The sequence below is a fragment of the Triturus cristatus genome, chromosome 7 (genome assembly GCF_964204655.1).
Source record: "Triturus cristatus chromosome 7, aTriCri1.1, whole genome shotgun sequence".
Taxonomy (NCBI): Eukaryota; Metazoa; Chordata; class Amphibia; order Caudata; family Salamandridae; genus Triturus; species Triturus cristatus.
The window spans coordinates 1174647893-1174667656 of NC_140590.1; positions in this window are offsets into that span (position 1 = coordinate 1174647893).

Below are 19764 nucleotides of genomic sequence, written 5' to 3' on the forward strand. Positions count from 1 at the left end.
CTGTAAGAAAAGAGTAGACCGGGTAGGAGGACGTCCCATTTCCTCCGCAGGCTTTCAGGCAGACTTCTGATCATGCCTTTCAAGGTTTTGTTAAACCTCTCCACCAGACCATTGGTCTGGGGGTGGTAAGGAGTTGTGAACCGGTAGGTCACTCCACACTCCTTCCACATCGCCCGCATGTACGCTGACATGAAGTTGGTCCCCCTGTCGGACACAACTTCCTTGGGAAAACCCACTCGGGTAAAGATTCCCATCAGGGCCCTAGCCACAACAGGTGCTGTTATGGTCCTCAGAGGTATTGCCTCTGGGTACCGTGTGGCATGATCCACCAGGACCAGGATAAACCTGTGACCAGCTGACGTTGGCGGATCTAACGGACCCACAATGTCGATGCCCACCCTTTCAAAGGGGGTGCTAACGACAGGAAGTGGTTCCAGGGGAGCTTTCAGCTTCACCCCTGTTTTCCCACTGGCTTGGCAAGACACACATGTCCGGCAGTAGGTATCGGACGACACTTTCATTTGAGGCCAATAAAAGTGTGGGACAAGACGGGCGAAGGTCTTGTCTTGCCCCAGGTGTCCTGCCAATGGGATCTCGTGAGCCAACTCTAGAAGGAAGGCTCGATAACGTTGAGGGACTACCAAGGCTCGTGACGATCCATGTAGGGGTGCCTTGGGTTCACTGTAGAGGAGGCCATCCTCCCAGTAAACACTGTAGTTCCCTTCAACGTTCCCTGCTGCCTGGGCTTGGGCCTGACGCCTTAGCCCCTCAAGGGTAGGGCACTCCCTCTGGCCCTGGCAGAATTCCTCCCTGGACGGGCCTCCCTCCACGTGCCACTCGGCCGGGATGGATAGGTCCTCCAGTTTGGTAACGTCCCCCTCCGCAGACTCCTGGTCCACCTCCTCCGGTGGCCTATCCGTCCTACGGGGTGGGGACGCCGAGGCAGGCTCCTCCTGTCCTCGGTTCTTCCCTTGACTGGCAGCTGGCTGGGCCTTTGTTCCAGGCTCCAGCCGAAACGAACTCCCTCTCCGGGTAGTCGCGGACCTTGTGCTAACACAGGCCCAGTCAGGTGTACCCAGCATCTCAGTATGAGTCCGGTATTCCACCTCCTTCCAAGCGTTGTGCTCCATGTCATTCCCCAGCAGACAATCGACTGGCACGGCAGGGCTTACGGCAACTCGAAGTGAACCTGCAACCCCCCCCCATTCAAAGGGAACCTCGGCCACTGGATAGTGGCCTGTTCTGCTGTCAGCCATCGCGGCTGGGTGGAGTACATCGGGAATTACCTGCTCTGGAGACACCAGTTGACTACGGACCATAGTCATACTGGCTCCTGTGTCTCTCAGAGCCTCCCCTCTTTGGCCGTTGATGGTGACCCACTGCCCATACTTTGCGGTATTTGCGGGCACCTGGATCTTAGGAACCATCTCCCGTTCTCCCAGGGACACTAAAGTGACACCCGCCCACTCCCTTCCCTTAGTTAAGGGCATCTCCTCCCCGAGCACTGCACTAGCTACTCCGGGGGTCTTTCCTCCAGTGGGAGGGGGTGGTCGTTTCTGGCACTTCGGATTGCCTTTATAGTGTCCACCGCACTCGTAGCAATGGACAACCCTTGGCTGCTGACTCTGGCCAGGATTAGGGTTTCTGGGTGGGTTAGCCCTAGGGGTGAATCCTGTTCCCTTTCCTTGGAAATTATTTTGGGGGCCTTTGGAGAACTCCTTTTTCTTTTCCCCTCCCTCTTTCTTCTGGGGGGCGCCCTGTCCGGCCTTTTGAGTATCCCCTCCAGTCCCCCTTGTGGACACCCGGGTACTAGCCCAAATGTCCGCCTCCTCAGCAAGCTTCCGGGGACTGGTCAGCTTGCTATCCACCAGGTGTTGACGCAGTTCAGGGAAACATTTCTCGAGCAGGTGTTCCTTCAGTACTAGATCAAACAACCCCTCGTAGTTCCTCACTTCACTGCCCTGAATCCAACCCTCCAGTGCCTTCTTTGCATAGTCCAGGAAGTCCACCCAATTCTGTGTGCCCAGTTTGTGACTACCCCTGAACTTCTGTCTGTACTTTTCGGGTGTTAGTCCAAACTTTCTTATGAGCGCCAGTTTCATGGTGGGGTAGTGGGTCTGCTCATCCTCCTCGAGGGCCAATAAAGCATCCCTACCAGCTGGAGGCATGTACTTGTACAATCCCCCTCCCCAGTACTTCTCTGGAACCCCATGGGCTCTTAACGAGACCTCATAGGCCGCTAGCCACTTAGCGATATCGTCACCCGCCCCATAGCTAGCTACTAAGTCCTTTGGCAGGTAGGGTTTGGGTTCCCTGGTGATTTCTTGGTCTTTGCTGCCACCGTTAGGTACAGGGTGTGCCCCAATTCTCAGGATCTGAAGATCTGTCTCTTTCAGCCTTATCTCATGAGCCATCCTCTGTTCCTCCTTCTCCTTCTCCAGCCTTGCTAAGTCCCATGTGAGCTGTCTTTTCTCCCTCCGGTCTGTTAACTCCACTTCAGACAAGCCACCGCTAGAGGCGCTGCTGCCCTTCCTAGAAGGTGTCCTGGGCCCTGCTGACAGGTTCCCCACCTCAGGTTGGTACAAACCAGCTCCCTCACTGTCTGGCTCTCTATCCCTGTCCTCCTCCTCAGCCTTGCTTTCCCTTCGTGCCTCCCCCCAAGCCCTTAAGCTGGTTTGGAGTGCACCCTTCTTTGCTCCTGGGGGACAATACACCCCCTCCCGCTGACAAAACTCCCTGAGTTGGGCCACAGTGTACGTTTCTAACTTCTCTAGTACAAACTCCATCTTGCCTAATCAGGTCAGAGGACAGTTATTTGCAGTAACTATGCAGGGGGGTACCTTTAATAATACCTCCTCCCACCACCAGAGTAAATTTGGAAAAAACAAAAACCCACAATTAGGAAGGCCGCTTTGAGAAAACTCCCGGTGTAGGCCTATGGACTACCCACAGTTATTGACGAGTATACGTAGGCACAGCTCTATCCCACCACTGAACACCAATTATGTTGGAAATACCCACTCCCACACCGGAAGGGTGGTGGTGGACTTCCCGAACACACTGTGGTAGCTTGGCTCGAGTGGTCAGGAAACAGGCACCGTGCTAAGCATACAATATACCCATACAATAACCATGCGTGCATCCGTTCCAAAAACGACTCTACACCGTAAAAATTATGAAAATATCTTTCTTTATCTTCTTTTTCTCTTAGTTGCTGATTAGAAAAATAATTACACAATCACAATATACAAACTTTTTAAATAGTGCGGGTCAACTAAATACTGGCTTAATGATTCAATAAATAGGGGTGATCATAAATATTAAAGACATAAATATAAGTGCAGTTAATACAGGCAGTTAAATATTCTGAGGCAATAAATACTGTAAACCAATAAATACAGTGAAGCAATAAATAGGTTAAATACAATAAATACAGTGCCCCCAATAAATAATTACAAGCTGACAGTGACACTCATATAATCAGATCACATTTGAGATTACTTTGGGCTGAATTGGCCCAGGCACAGCTTGTGGTGAGGTAGATGGCTTGAGGGTGTCTACTCCCTGGCTTGAACAAGGCTGAGGCCTAAACTGAGGTAGATCAAGGGGGGATTCTAGAGATCTGGCTTTCCCACTCTACACAACCCCACTGAAGTAGTCTCAGCTCACCCCTGGCACAGTCAGGCTGGTTCCAGCACCTCCCTAGCCCTCAGAGTAGTCTCTCAGGTCTCCACAGGGCCTTAGGCGCCCTCTACTCCACTTACTGCCCTTTTTCTGATGCTCCGACGCCGCTGGAGTCGGGTCGACGCCGTGAGGCGGTTCCGGTTCGATGTCGGCGGCCTCGGCGCAATGTCAGTTCTTGTCGACGCCGGTAGGCGGTTCCGGTTCGATGTCGGCGGCCTCGGCTCGATCTCGACCTCCGATTCGATGACGTCGGGCAGTCTTGACTCGATGTCGACTTCGGGCGGCTCCGGTCCGATGGCGACCTTGGCTTCGATGACGTCGGCCGGCCTTGCCTCGATGTCGACTTCCGGCGGCTCCGGAGTGCGATCTCCACTCCCGACCTCCGGTGCTCCTCTCCTCAGGGTCCCGGCGACTCCGGAGTGCGACCTCCACTCCCGACCTCCGGCACGATTCTCCTCAGGTTCCGGCGACTCCGGAGTGCGATCTCCACTCCCGACCTCCGGCACGCTTCACCTCGGTCTCCGACGACTCCGGAGGGCGGACTTCACTCCTCCGATGACGCCGCTCACTCGACCTCGGGTGACTTCCTCCTCGACCTCTGGTACTCTCTACGACCTCTGACGGCACCCTCTCTCGACCTCTGGCGGCTCCGGGTACGACGTCTGCTTTTCCAGTCAGCGCCGCTTCTCCACCTCGGGCTCCAGGTCTCAGGCTATTCGACGTCGGACTCCAGGGAAACCAATATTCAGGTCAGGATCTTGCTGTTCTTTGGTTCTAAGGCCTGTTCCTGCTGTCCAGGTCCTCAGGATGGTTTTTCTTGCTTCTTCCCACACAGGGCTCCAGGCTGGGCTCAGTCAGTAGGGACTAGTATCAAGGGTGGGTTTATGGACCCCACTCCAGGCACAAGTTTCCACCCCTGCTGCTTCACTCCTTCCTCCTTCAGGTTTCTGCTGCTCACTCTTCACCAGTCAGGTGCCAACTGCCAGCTCCAACTGCCAACTCTCTGTCTTAGCTTCCCAACATTCTAAAACGCCTCCAACGGTCACAGGGTTCTGGAATGTTCTGGAAGGTGCTAGTAGGTTCCAGTGGATGCTGGTGATGTCACAGGTGGCCACCATTTTGTGCTCCAGGCCCTCAGACAGAAGTTTCAGGGGTAGATAAAATGGCTCCCTGAATCTGCATCAACACTACAAAAAGTCTGGTGGTTCCCAAAAAGGAAAAATACTAACAGGGCTTGAGGCAAAAGTGGGACAAAATAAATAATGATGAGGAGGGACCACCCAAAGGGCTGACAGGTCTAACACGCGTCCCCCCCAGCTGAAAGTGGGGAGAGCTACCCAACCCCTTGGGAGTTCTCATCACTAAGGCGGAAATACCTTGAGAGACCGTCTGCATTGGCGTGGTCCACTCCAGGCCGATGTTCCACCTGAAAGTCCATTCCCTGTAGGGACATAGACCACCTCAACAACTTGGGATTCTCCCCCTTCATCTGCATCAGCCAGCGAAGGGGTCTGTGGTCGGTCTGAACTAGGAAGTGCGATCCAAACAGGTATGGCCGCAACTTCTTCAGAGCCCATACCACTGCAAAGGCTTCACGCTCTATTGCACTCCACTTCTGTTCCCTGGGAAGTAGTCTCCGGGATAGGAAGACCACGGGTTGATCCAGACCCTCTTCGTTGAGTTGCGATAACACTGCCCCAATGCCATGTTCTGATGCATCTGTCTGGACAATGAACTCCTTGGAAAAGTCTGGGGCCCTTAAGACCGGGGCCTCGCACATGGCTTTCTTCAATCTCACAAAGGCCTGCTGACAAGCCTCCGTCCAGACTACCCGTCGAGGTTGTTTCTTGGACGTGAGCTCCGTGAGGGGGGCTACGATGGTACCGTACCCCTTCACGAAGCGGCGGTAATATCCCGTGAGGCCCAGAAAAGCTCGGACCTCAGTCTGTGTCTTGGGGGGTTCCCAGGCCATGATGGCCTCGATCTTCGCCTGGAGGGGTTGCACCGCTCCCCTACCCACCAAGTGTCCCAGGTACACTACCGACCCCTGCCCGATCTGGCACTTGCTGGCCTTGATCGTCAATCCAGCTTGTCTCAGGGCCTGGAGAACAGCTTGCAGGTGACGCAAGTGATCCTCCCAGCTGTTACTGAATACGGCTATGTCATCCAGATAAGCAGCAGAGAAACTCTCCATTCCGGTGAGGATCTGGTTTACCAGGCGCTGAAACGTGGCAGGTGCGTTCTTGAGCCCAAAGGGCATCACACAGAACTGGTAGTGGCCATTGGGCGTGGAGAAGGCTGACCTTTCCCTTGCTCCATCAGTCAAAGAGATCTGCCAGTACCCAGAAGTAAGGTCAAAGGTACTTAGATATTGGGCAGCTCCCAGCCGGTCAATTAATTCATCCGCCCTAGGGATCGGATGAGCATCAGTTTTGGTCACTGAGTTCAGTCCCCGGTAGTCCACACAGAACCTCAGTTCTGGTTGGGCACCCGGTGGTGCAGCTTTTGGCACTAGTACCACCGGACTGGACCAGGGGCTGCTAGAAGGTTCAATCACTCCTAGCTCCAGCATCTTAGTGACTTCACTGTGAATGCTGGCCTTCACCTTGTCTGACATCCGGTAGATCTTGGACTTCACAGGTGGGCTGTCTCCTGTGTCCACGTCATGGACGCACAGGTGAGTCCTACCCGGGACAAGGGAGACGACAGTCCTCCTGCTGTTCAGGAGTTAGAGATGGGGAGAGAATCACTCCCTCCACCGACCCATCCTTTTCTTGAGACGCAAACAAATCGGGAAGAGGCTCGCTTTCCACGTCCTCTCCTCCGTCAGTCACCATCATCAAGATGACTTCGGGCCTCTCGTGGTGGGGTTTGAGGCGGTTGGCGTGCAGCACCCGTAGGGGCTGACGAGGGGTTTTCAGGTCCACCAAGTAGGTAGCCTTACCCTTCTTCTCCAATGCCTCGAAGGGTCCTGACCAGCGATCCTGGAGGGCGCTAAGCTCTCCTGGTTCGATCACCCACACCTTCTGGCCAGGCTCCAACTCCACCGGGTGAGCGTTGTGGTCATACCACGCCTTCATTACTGCTTGGCTGGCTTCCAAGTTGTCAGAAGCTTGCTTCCACAACTTAGCCATTTGGCTCCGGAAGGCCAGCATGTAGCTCACCACATCCTGGGGAAGCTTTCTGGGAGTTCTTTCCCATCCGTCTCTCACCAGGTTGAGAGGTCCACGTACAGGGTGCCCATACAGAAGCTCGAAGGGGCTGAAGCCCACTCCCTTCTGTGGCACTTCCCTGTAAGAAAAGAGTAGACCGGGTAGGAGGACGTCCCATTTCCTCCGCAGGCTTTCAGGCAGACTTCTGATCATGCCTTTCAAGGTTTTGTTAAACCTCTCCACCAGACCATTGGTCTGGGGGTGGTAAGGAGTTGTGAACCGGTAGGTCACTCCACACTCCTTCCACATCGCCCGCATGTACGCTGACATGAAGTTGGTCCCCCTGTCGGACACAACTTCCTTGGGAAAACCCACTCGGGTAAAGATTCCCATCAGGGCCCTAGCCACAACAGGTGCTGTTATGGTCCTCAGAGGTATTGCCTCTGGGTACCGTGTGGCATGATCCACCAGGACCAGGATAAACCTGTGACCAGCTGACGTTGGCGGATCTAACGGACCCACAATGTCGATGCCCACCCTTTCAAAGGGGGTGCTAACGACAGGAAGTGGTTCCAGGGGAGCTTTCAGCTTCACCCCTGTTTTCCCACTGGCTTGGCAAGACACACATGTCCGGCAGTAGGTATCGGACGACACTTTCATTTGAGGCCAATAAAAGTGTGGGACAAGACGGGCGAAGGTCTTGTCTTGCCCCAGGTGTCCTGCCAATGGGATCTCGTGAGCCAACTCTAGAAGGAAGGCTCGATAACGTTGAGGGACTACCAAGGCTCGTGACGATCCATGTAGGGGTGCCTTGGGTTCACTGTAGAGGAGGCCATCCTCCCAGTAAACACTGTAGTTCCCTTCAACGTTCCCTGCTGCCTGGGCTTGGGCCTGACGCCTTAGCCCCTCAAGGGTAGGGCACTCCCTCTGGCCCTGGCAGAATTCCTCCCTGGACGGGCCTCCCTCCACGTGCCACTCGGCCGGGATGGGTAGGTCCTCCAGTTTGGTAACGTCCCCCTCCGCAGACTCCTGGTCCACCTCCTCCGGTGGCCTATCCGTCCTACGGGGTGGGGACGCCGAGGCAGGCTCCTCCTGTCCTCGGTTCTTCCCTTGACTGGCAGCTGGCTGGGCCTTTGTTCCAGGCTCCAGCCGAAACGAACTCCCTCTCCGGGTAGTCGCGGACCTTGTGCTAACACAGGCCCAGTCAGGTGTACCCAGCATCTCAGTATGAGTCCGGTATTCCACCTCCTTCCAAGCGTTGTGCTCCATGTCATTCCCCAGCAGACAATCGACTGGCACGGCAGGGCTTACGGCAACTCGAAGTGAACCTGCAACCCCCCCCCATTCAAAGGGAACCTCGGCCACTGGATAGTGGCCTGTTCTGCTGTCAGCCATCGCGGCTGGGTGGAGTACATCGGGAATTACCTGCTCTGGAGACACCAGTTGACTACGGACCATAGTCATACTGGCTCCTGTGTCTCTCAGAGCCTCCCCTCTTTGGCCGTTGATGGTGACCCACTGCCCATACTTTGCGGTATTTGCGGGCACCTGGATCTTAGGAACCATCTCCCGTTCTCCCAGGGACACTAAAGTGACACCCGCCCACTCCCTTCCCTTAGTTAAGGGCATCTCCTCCCCGAGCACTGCACTAGCTACTCCGGGGGTCTTTCCTCCAGTGGGAGGGGGTGGTCGTTTCTGGCACTTCGGATCGCCTTTATAGTGTCCACCGCACTCGTAGCAATGGACAACCCTTGGCTGCTGACTCTGGCCAGGATTAGGGTTTCTGGGTGGGTTAGCCCTAGGGGTGAATCCTGTTCCCTTTCCTTGGAAATTATTTTGGGGGCCTTTGGAGAACTCCTTTTTCTTTTCCCCTCCCTCTTTCTTCTGGGGGGCGCCCTGTCCGGCCTTTTGAGTATCCCCTCCAGTCCCCCTTGTGGACACCCGGGTACTAGCCCAAATGTCCGCCTCCTCAGCAAGCTTCCGGGGACTGGTCAGCTTGCTATCCACCAGGTGTTGACGCAGTTCAGGGAAACATTTCTCGAGCAGGTGTTCCTTCAGTACTAGATCAAACAACCCCTCGTAGTTCCTCACTTCACTGCCCTGAATCCAACCCTCCAGTGCCTTCTTTGCATAGTCCAGGAAGTCCACCCAATTCTGTGTGCCCAGTTTGTGACTACCCCTGAACTTCTGTCTGTACTTTTCGGGTGTTAGTCCAAACTTTCTTATGAGCGCCAGTTTCATGGTGGGGTAGTGGGTCTGCTCATCCTCCTCGAGGGCCAATAAAGCATCCCTACCAGCTGGAGGCATGTACTTGTACAATCCCCCTCCCCAGTACTTCTCTGGAACCCCATGGGCTCTTAACGAGACCTCATAGGCCGCTAGCCACTTAGCGATATCGTCACCCGCCCCATAGCTAGCTACTAAGTCCTTTGGCAGGTAGGGTTTGGGTTCCCTGGTGATTTCTTGGTCTTTGCTGCCACCGTTAGGTACAGGGTGTGCCCCAATTCTCAGGATCTGAAGATCTGTCTCTTTCAGCCTTATCTCATGAGCCATCCTCTGTTCCTCCTTCTCCTTCTCCAGCCTTGCTAAGTCCCATGTGAGCTGTCTTTTCTCCCTCCGGTCTGTTAACTCCACTTCAGACAAGCCACCGCTAGAGGCGCTGCTGCCCTTCCTAGAAGGTGTCCTGGGCCCTGCTGACAGGTTCCCCACCTCAGGTTGGTACAAACCAGCTCCCTCACTGTCTGGCTCTCTATCCCTGTCCTCCTCCTCAGCCTTGCTTTCCCTTCGTGCCTCCCCCCAAGCCCTTAAGCTGGTTTGGAGTGCACCCTTCTTTGCTCCTGGGGGACAATACACCCCCTCCCGCTGACAAAACTCCCTGAGTTGGGCCACAGTGTACGTTTCTAACTTCTCTAGTACAAACTCCATCTTGCCTAATCAGGTCAGAGGACAGTTATTTGCAGTAACTATGCAGGGGGGTACCTTTAATAATACCTCCTCCCACCACCAGAGTAAATTTGGAAAAAACAAAAACCCACAATTAGGAAGGCCGCTTTGAGAAAACTCCCGGTGTAGGCCTATGGACTACCCACAGTTATTGACGAGTATACGTAGGCACAGCTCTATCCCACCACTGAACACCAATTATGTTGGAAATACCCACTCCCACACCGGAAGGGTGGTGGTGGACTTCCCGAACACACTGTGGTAGCTTGGCTCGAGTGGTCAGGAAACAGGCACCGTGCTAAGCATACAATATACCCATACAATAACCATGCGTGCATCCGTTCCAAAAACGACTCTACACCGTAAAAATTATGAAAATATCTTTCTTTATCTTCTTTTTCTCTTAGTTGCTGATTAGAAAAATAATTACACAATCACAATATACAAACTTTTTAAATAGTGCGGGTCAACTAAATACTGGCTTAATGATTCAATAAATAGGGGTGATCATAAATATTAAAGACATAAATATAAGTGCAGTTAATACAGGCAGTTAAATATTCTGAGGCAATAAATACTGTAAACCAATAAATACAGTGAAGCAATAAATAGGTTAAATACAATAAATACAGTGCCCCCAATAAATAATTACAAGCTGACAGTGACACTCATATAATCAGATCACATTTGAGATTACTTTGGGCTGAATTGGCCCAGGCACAGCTTGTGGTGAGGTAGATGGCTTGAGGGTGTCTACTCCCTGGCTTGAACAAGGCTGAGGCCTAAACTGAGGTAGATCAAGGGGGGATTCTAGAGATCTGGCTTTCCCACTCTACACAACCCCACTGAAGTAGTCTCAGCTCACCCCTGGCACAGTCAGGCTGGTTCCAGCACCTCCCTAGCCCTCAGAGTAGTCTCTCAGGTCTCCACAGGGCCTTAGGCGCCCTCTACTCCACTTACTGCCCTTTTTCTGATGCTCCGACGCCGCTGGAGTCGGGTCGACGCCGTGAGGCGGTTCCGGTTCGATGTCGGCGGCCTCGGCGCAATGTCAGTTCTTGTCGACGCCGGTAGGCGGTTCCGGTTCGATGTCGGCGGCCTCGGCTCGATCTCGACCTCCGATTCGATGACGTCGGGCAGTCTTGACTCGATGTCGACTTCGGGCGGCTCCGGTCCGATGGCGACCTTGGCTTCGATGACGTCGGCCGGCCTTGCCTCGATGTCGACTTCCGGCGGCTCCGGAGTGCGATCTCCACTCCCGACCTCCGGTGCTCCTCTCCTCAGGGTCCCGGCGACTCCGGAGTGCGACCTCCACTCCCGACCTCCGGCACGATTCTCCTCAGGTTCCGGCGACTCCGGAGTGCGATCTCCACTCCCGACCTCCGGCACGCTTCACCTCGGTCTCCGACGACTCCGGAGGGCGGACTTCACTCCTCCGATGACGCCGCTCACTCGACCTCGGGTGACTTCCTCCTCGACCTCTGGTACTCTCTACGACCTCTGACGGCACCCTCTCTCGACCTCTGGCGGCTCCGGGTACGACGTCTGCTTTTCCAGTCAGCGCCGCTTCTCCACCTCGGGCTCCAGGTCTCAGGCTATTCGACGTCGGACTCCAGGGAAACCAATATTCAGGTCAGGATCTTGCTGTTCTTTGGTTCTAAGGCCTGTTCCTGCTGTCCAGGTCCTCAGGATGGTTTTTCTTGCTTCTTCCCACACAGGGCTCCAGGCTGGGCTCAGTCAGTAGGGACTAGTATCAAGGGTGGGTTTATGGACCCCACTCCAGGCACAAGTTTCCACCCCTGCTGCTTCACTCCTTCCTCCTTCAGGTTTCTGCTGCTCACTCTTCACCAGTCAGGTGCCAACTGCCAGCTCCAACTGCCAACTCTCTGTCTTAGCTTCCCAACATTCTAAAACGCCTCCAACGGTCACAGGGTTCTGGAATGTTCTGGAAGGTGCTAGTAGGTTCCAGTGGATGCTGGTGATGTCACAGGTGGCCACCATTTTGTGCTCCAGGCCCTCAGACAGAAGTTTCAGGGGTAGATAAAATGGCTCCCTGAATCTGCATCAACACTACAAAAAGTCTGGTGGTTCCCAAAAAGGAAAAATACTAACAGGGCTTGAGGCAAAAGTGGGACAAAATAAATAATGATGAGGAGGGACCACCCAAAGGGCTGACAGGTCTAACAGGGCACCTCTGCGCGGCACCATAGGGGGTGCCTGAGCCAAAACCGAGGAGCCTCATGGGAGGGTCCCGGAAGCCGTGTCGGCGCCCCACTAGTCCTGCGGGCGGTTGTGGGCCTGAACAACCGGGGGCTTGCTAAGCGACGCTCCGCCCCCGAAAGGGGGGGGGGGGCGTGAGTAGAAGTTACCAACGGCACGTGATCGTAGAAAGAATCACATGGATGGCAGCATCAGCGGGAATCGCTCCCGTGCTGCCCGGCTCATCAGGCGGGCAGGCGACCCAGTTGGTTGCCTGCCCTTGGATCGCCCGTAAAATAACCCACCCATTACATATTCTGGAATTATGTAATAAACCTGCAGCATTGTTACCCAACACCAACTGTCTTGTGTGTGTCATTTGGGTAACCTACCATGGGGGAGGGGGGACAGCAGGGTGCCCCTGGGGCTACTATGCCGCTGACCGCGGCCCCCGCAGGGGGCCAATCAGCGGTCAGCGCCTTAGTGCCCCCGGGGCACCGGTCACCCCTCCCCACCCCCTCCCACAGGGAGGGGGCGGGGACGCCGACCGGAGCCCCCCTCCTCGGGTTGGACGGAAGTGATGCGCAATGCGTGTCACTTCCTGGCCCAGGTGTGAGGGGGAGGCTATTTAGCCTTCCCCCACCCTCCTGGCAACCTCTTTGTCGCCCACCTCGCCACATCCCTCCCTGCCGCTTACCCGGCGTAGGCGTTGGGTGGGGGGGGGGGTTTCTGAGCGTTGTAATGTTTTTCTTTTTCCGTTGCAGGCGGAGTTACAGGGCGATCTGGAAGCAGGCCGGTACAAAGGGTACCTCTGCGCGGCACCATAGGGGGTGCCTGAGCCAAAACCGAGGAGCCTCATGGGAGGGTCCCGGAAGCCGTGTCGGCGCCCCACTAGTCCTGCGGGCGGTTGTGGGCCTGAACAACCGGGGGCTTGCTAAGCGACGCTCCGCCCGAGAGGGGGGGCGTGAGTAGAAGTTACCAACGGCACGTGATCGTAGAAAGAATCACATGGATGGCAGCATCAGCGGGCATCGCTCCCGCGCTGCCCGGCTCATCAGGCGGGCAGGCGACCCAGTTGGTTGCCTGCCCTTGGATCACCCGTAAGATAACCCACCCATTACATATTCTGGAATTATGTAATAAACCTGCAGCATTGTTACCCAACACCAACTGTCTTGTGTGTGTCATTTGGGTAACCTACCATGGGGGAGGGGGGTCAGCGGGGTGCCCCTGGGGGTACTATGAGAAAGTCATGCAGTGCAGCGCACCGAGTCAATTTACTGTGCTGCACTGTGTGACAGGGAAAGGGCAGAAATGCGTCGTATTTGAGGCAATATGGTGCATTCCTGTCCTTTCCCATGCCCTGGCGCCCTTTTGGCAGCATAGCACCAACGCAGGCACCCTTGCATCGTGGTGCAAGGGTGCCAGTGTTGCAAGCAGGATTGTTTTTCTGCAGGAAGGGGCAGATTGCAGCACATGTAGAAAGAAGAAAAAACAAGGAGAAATAGAGATATTTTTCCTTGTTACGCATCCCTTGGCAAGGCATAACTTTTTGGAACATTCCCAGGTTTAGCAGTTGTGGTAAATCTGGGAGTGCGTCAAAAACCAATGGAGCGGTGTGTGAACACCCACGTCATGCTCATGGAATGCCTTCCCAGGCAGAGTAGCGTAACGCAGTGATTTTCGCTGCGTTACTCCAGATTTATGAAGCCACTCAGGGTCACGCTAAGTGGCTTTGCGTGGCTTCATAAATCTCACTGAAGGTTTGCGTTGCGCATGTACCATGTTGCGTGGTGTAAACATGACACAAACCTCATAAATCTACTCCTTATTTTTTAACCTCGTTCGACTTTAGCGCTGTCTAGTTGCCAGCAACCATTTCTGTTGATCTTTCAGCCAAATATAGCAATCTTGTTTTTTGTCTTTAATTATCCTGAGTATTTATTCAACGCAGGTTGAAGGCCAACAGAGGCTTGGTCCAGTTTCACTGTGTCGTCAACTTACTGTAGGATGTTAGTATGTTGTCCTGCTAGTTTTGGAGGGAATCCAGTTGCGGTTGTCAACAGCTTATTGCTATCTGGTAGGTATAGTTTAAAAGAGAGGGGGATAAAAAGAATCTCTGCTTTAGTCCCTTGTTGATAGGGGCATCGAGAGCCACCACTTTACCAGCGACAGCGGGGGTAGGGTTCTATATGAGACTCTTTTATCTACAACTTGGCAGATAAAAGCTTATGATTATCGCTAAAAGGAAGAAAGAAAGGCTGATGAAAAAGAGAAAGGAGGATGGATGAATGGATGTATGAGTAAGTGAAAAGATGGATGAGTGGGTGAAAGAATTGATGGATGAGTGAGAGAAAGGATGGGTGGTGAGTGGATGAAAGGATGGGTGAATGAAAGGATAGATGGATGAGTGGGTGAAAGGATGGGTGGATAAAAGACAGGAAGGATGGGTGGGTAAAAGGATGGATGTGTGGGTGAATGGGTGAGTTTGCTAAAATAATTGATGGGTGGATGAAAGGATGGATAACAGGGTGAAAGCAGGACTGGGCGAAAGTATGAAAGGGTGAAAGGATGGATGGATGATTGGGTTAAAGGATGTGTAGATGAGATGGTGGAAGGATGGGTGGATGAACAGATGGCAGAGTAAATCAAAATCTGAGCGAGATGGTTGGATGGAAAGATTGATGGATCAATGGATGAAAGGATGGCAGAGTAAATCAAATTCTGAGAGGGTGGGAGGATTATAAATTAAATGGAAATCTAAGGATGGATGGCTAGGTGGGTGGGTAGGTGGATTGAAAGGATGGCAGAGTAATGGGGATGATGTATGTATGGATGCATGGATGATAGCAGAGAAAATGTAAATCTGACAGGATGGATGGCATAGTTGATGGCAATCTGAGAGGAAGGATGGCAGAGTAAATGGAAATTAGAGAGGATGGATGATGGATGGATGAATGGATGGGCAAAAGATCAATTGATGAATTAAAGGCTTTATTGATGGCTGGATAAGTCAAATGATGGATGGGTAGGTCGATGGATGTATTGATGTAAACAAGAATAGATGAAAGATGTCTGCACGGATGGATGAATGGAATGGCCAGTGGATGGATGGAGTTGTGAAAGACGGAATAATGGATAAAAGAATGAATGGATGAGAACATTTAAGGATGAAATTGTGGATATCATTGAGTGGATGGAAGGGTGAGAGGATGAATAGATCAATTCTTCAATGGAAGAGACAAGGGAACTTTTTGAGGGAGGTTCAAGCTCACATGCCTCGATTGCTTGATGCCATCGTAGCTTGGGTATTTAAATTTTCTGGTTACTCCAGAATGGATATGATGGTATAGATTTTCTCTTAGTAGGGTGCTCTTGCTGGTTCTGTCAATCTTGCCAATCTGGCAGTGCCAGGCTGCCAGACAGCCTGTCAGACCAGTCCAACATTGGCCTTCCCCTGCATATGCTGCTTATGGACTGGTGCACACCTCCAGAGCTTACTGCTACTTGCCCTTTTTTGTATGATGTTGATGTTTTATTTCATGCACTGCTACTTGTCCCAGATAAGACGCTGGACGACTGACACAGCAATACCCATCTTGCAAGACAACAAAATAGCTACACTTAATGTGACAACAAAGAACATCATTTAAAAAGTAAAGAAAAGATCTTGGGACTCTTTCACCACCTTTGCTGCAAAGCAAAGACCATCGACCGAGATCACTGCTGGGCTAGTGGTAATCGCTAAATGTGGTGTCCGGCAGTCCATTAGAGTGGTAAATGTAATGTCCTCTACTACCCTGACTGACGGACTACCACTGCCAAACTCAAAATCAGTCTCCAAGTTTACAAGAGAGACCCACATTAAAGAAGGAAACGAGAGAACCTTAAAAAGAGAAACTCAATAAAAACAGAATTAGGGATAAATGAATAAATAAGACACAGAAACAGAGAGGCTTCTAAAGAAACCCACACTAAGGGGTCGATTCCGATCCGGGTCGGACAGCTCTCCGAGAGCTGTTCGTAGCCTTACCTTGCGACCGACTCGTACCCGGAGCCGGTCCGTCCGTGCGATGAAGTACGATGCCCATAACTGACAAAAATACGACCGACACGTAGGCTGTGATTCAAGCTTCATTCTCCGTCCGAGCCGTTTCTCCGAACGCCGAACCGAGTCGCCCGGAAGCAGTATCCATAGCAGTTTCCGTCCGGACAAGTACGATGCACACATCATACGCGCCGGACGGCACGTCACAGCATGCGGAAAAGAAGCATATCAGGTACGATTCGTGCCAGAACCAAATCCACGGCTACAAGATGGACCAGCTTGCAACGGGTACGAGACGGAGCAACAAGCAGCATGTACGAGATGAAAACATCATGAATCCCATCCCGCAGGTCATACCAGTACTGTACATCTATGACCGGATCAGGAACCGACACGGACGGCGCAGACGGTAAGTCAGACACCCACCACACAAACAAACAACACGTACCCGCAAAATGTCACACACACACAGGGGATCCATATCCTGGCCACTAGCAACAGGCCACCATAGGGGTTGTATGGCCAGCACCACTACCACCCCCACTCATAGGGCTTATGTTGCCCATCACCACTGCCAACCCCACCCATAGGGCTTATGTTGCCCATCACTACTGCCACCCCCAGTAATAGGGCTTATGTTGCCCATCACTCCTGCCACCCCCACCCATAGGGGACCTGTTGCCCAGCACTTCTGCCACCCCCACCCATAGGGGACCTGTTGCCCAGCACTTCTGCCACCCCCACCCATAGGGGACCTGTTGCCCAGCACTCCTGCCACCCCCACCCATAGGGCTTATGTTGCCCATCACTACTGCCACCCCCACCCATAGGGACTATGTTGCCCATCACTACTGCCACCCCCACTAATAGGGATTATGTTGCCAATCACTCCTGCCACCCCCACCCATAGGGGACCTGTTGCCTAGCACTCCTGCCACCCCCACCCATAGGGGACCTGTTGCCCAGCACTCCTGCCACCCCCACCCATAGGGGACCTGTTGCCCAGCACTCCTGCCACCCCCACCCATAGGGCCTATGTTGCCCATCACTACTGCCACCCCCACCCATAGGGACAATGTTGCCCATCACTACTGCCAACCCCACTAATAGGGCTTATGTTGCCCATCACTACGGCCACCCCCACCCATAGGGGACCTGTTGCCCAGCACTCCTGCCACCCATAGGGCTTATGTTGCCCTTCACTACTGCCACCCCCACCCATAGGGCTTATGTTGCCCATCAACCCTGCCACCCCCACCCATAGGATGGGTGATGCGCAACACATCCATCATACACCAACATTAGGTATGTCAGCAAAATACGTCCCCCTAACATCATGACAACAGTGTGTAGTCTGTGACAAATGCCCACAACAGTGATTATGACTTTGAACATACAATGTAACTACCATCACATGTGTGACCAAAAACTGAGTGTGGCCTACACAAGGCAAGCATCACTATAGCACTGTGTCAATGTAAAACTAACACCCCCTCACTGTGTAGAACAAAAGTTAAGTGTGTGGTTCCAAACTGCAGCAAATGTTGAGCATTGTGGTGATGGGCTCCAAACCCCCCCCTCATCACAGTGATCAAAAGGTAAGTGTCATCATGGTCAAAGCTGCAAATGCCAAACAGCATGTATGATTCCTGGTCCCAACACATGAAACACTTTTGGGGCAAAGTAGTGGTTGTGTCCCATACCCACAGTGATGTGGTGAGGTTAACAGTGCTGTGAAAACCTAACATACTCTCGGCCATGTGCAGACAAGTACCACCCATGGGGGTTGACAATGCAAACAGTGTACAATGACACAAAAGCAGAAGTGACCATCACAAAGCATACACACATCTCGAAAATAGACACACAAATCAAAACAACTTGTGTAGACTGTAGGTGTCAGGTCACAAACTCCCATTCCATGCCAGCAATGGGACCTAACAACCAGGATGAATTGGCAGAATGATGTGATGTGACTCACAAGGACAGCAGGGTAAATCACAAAAACAACATCCAGACAATGGCCCACAACAGCAATACCAATGCACTGGTGCAGATGCACAAATAAAAACAGGCAACCTCACACTGCACATCTGACACAATATGTGTGTGTGTGTGTCTCAGTATCCCCAGGCAACTACACAACACACGAGGGTGGCTGAACCACAGTGAGACAGATGTGGACACAGTGCCATACAAAAGTAAACCATCAATGGGCCCCCCTTAGTGGGCAATCAGGCATTGTGAGATGAGAGGGAGCACAACAGACACATGTGACACAAGCTGGAATGAACAGCAACTAACACAGCAAGAGACTGACACACAACAGCACTACCCCCAGGGACCAGACATTGGGGTGACACAAGCATGCATGATATGTCCACTGTGCTGACAAAGGTAGATGTCGTACAAACTGTGAAACCCAGACATGTGTCCTGTGCCACAAATGTACATTACACCTACACAAACACAAATCACTCAGCATGGCCCGTCATCCATGGACAAACGGGAGCTAGGTGCCCATCCATGCAAACATTTACATCTGTCCACCCTCAACACCACACACCCAATGTGCATCTGTGAAGCCCACATGGACAGGTGACATTGCACATGCACTCATGACAAACACAGTAATGTTTGGAGGAACGAAGGTGCACAGACTCATCACACAAGGACAGTTTACAACCCTGGTGAATGACAGACATACTGCACAGTATGCGATACATGGCCATGACGTCAAAGCTCCCGTAACCTTCGGAATACCTGCCACAGTCCCAGGACCATGCAGAAGCCAAGGAGAACCACAAGGCACACATGCTGACACCTGCCAACATTGAAGCCCTGAACCGGACAAGTGGGAGCAGTCATACACACATACACATGTCTCAATCACTGAAAGGTACCACCCAGGGACAACTACATTGCGAACAAACAAGTGCCCAGGGGACCCCTGACAGTGTCCCATCTGCATCTGACCACATCACCACTCAGAACTGACAAATCCCAATGATGAAACACCAATTAACATTAGTGTGTCATGCACCCCCACATATGGTAGCCCATGGCAAAGTTGTGGGATGAACACAGTACAACTCAGCAAGCATCAACAACAGGAACATATCAAGAGAACACTGCCTGTGTATGAAAAGGGATGTGGACACACACACACACATGCTCACACAGCACACACCATGGGCCCAGGCAATGTCACGGAACAACACACTTACTTGAGGGGACTCAACTCCTGTGGAAGCTCAGCTGTGCCAAACATAGTCCCAGCAGGTCTCGGTCATGTCAGCAGAACACTTGTTCAGTCAGCCATCAGTTATCACACAATGAAGGCTCTGGTCACAACAGTCTGTGTACGGGAGTGTCCCTTAAGTCATCTTCTTTATTTGAGTTGTGTTACTTTGCCACAGGTTTGTCAATAAAAGCGCCGGAACACTCTATGGAGTAGCCGTGCGCTATAAAAGACTAACTTAACATAACATGTCCAGCAAGTTGCACAGAGGACCCAGTTGCTCCTAAACCAATGATGTCCACACTTACATGTCCAGTGGAGATGCGCCCACAGTCAGGGAAATAGACAAATTGGACATTGGGAGGCACATCATATGTGCATGTGTGCAAGCCACAGATGTGACCATGCAAATGAAATGTTTACAGAGATGTTCACAAATTGTTAATCATGACACACCCAGTTAGCTGCAAAGGATGATATGGATAACGACCAGAATAGGA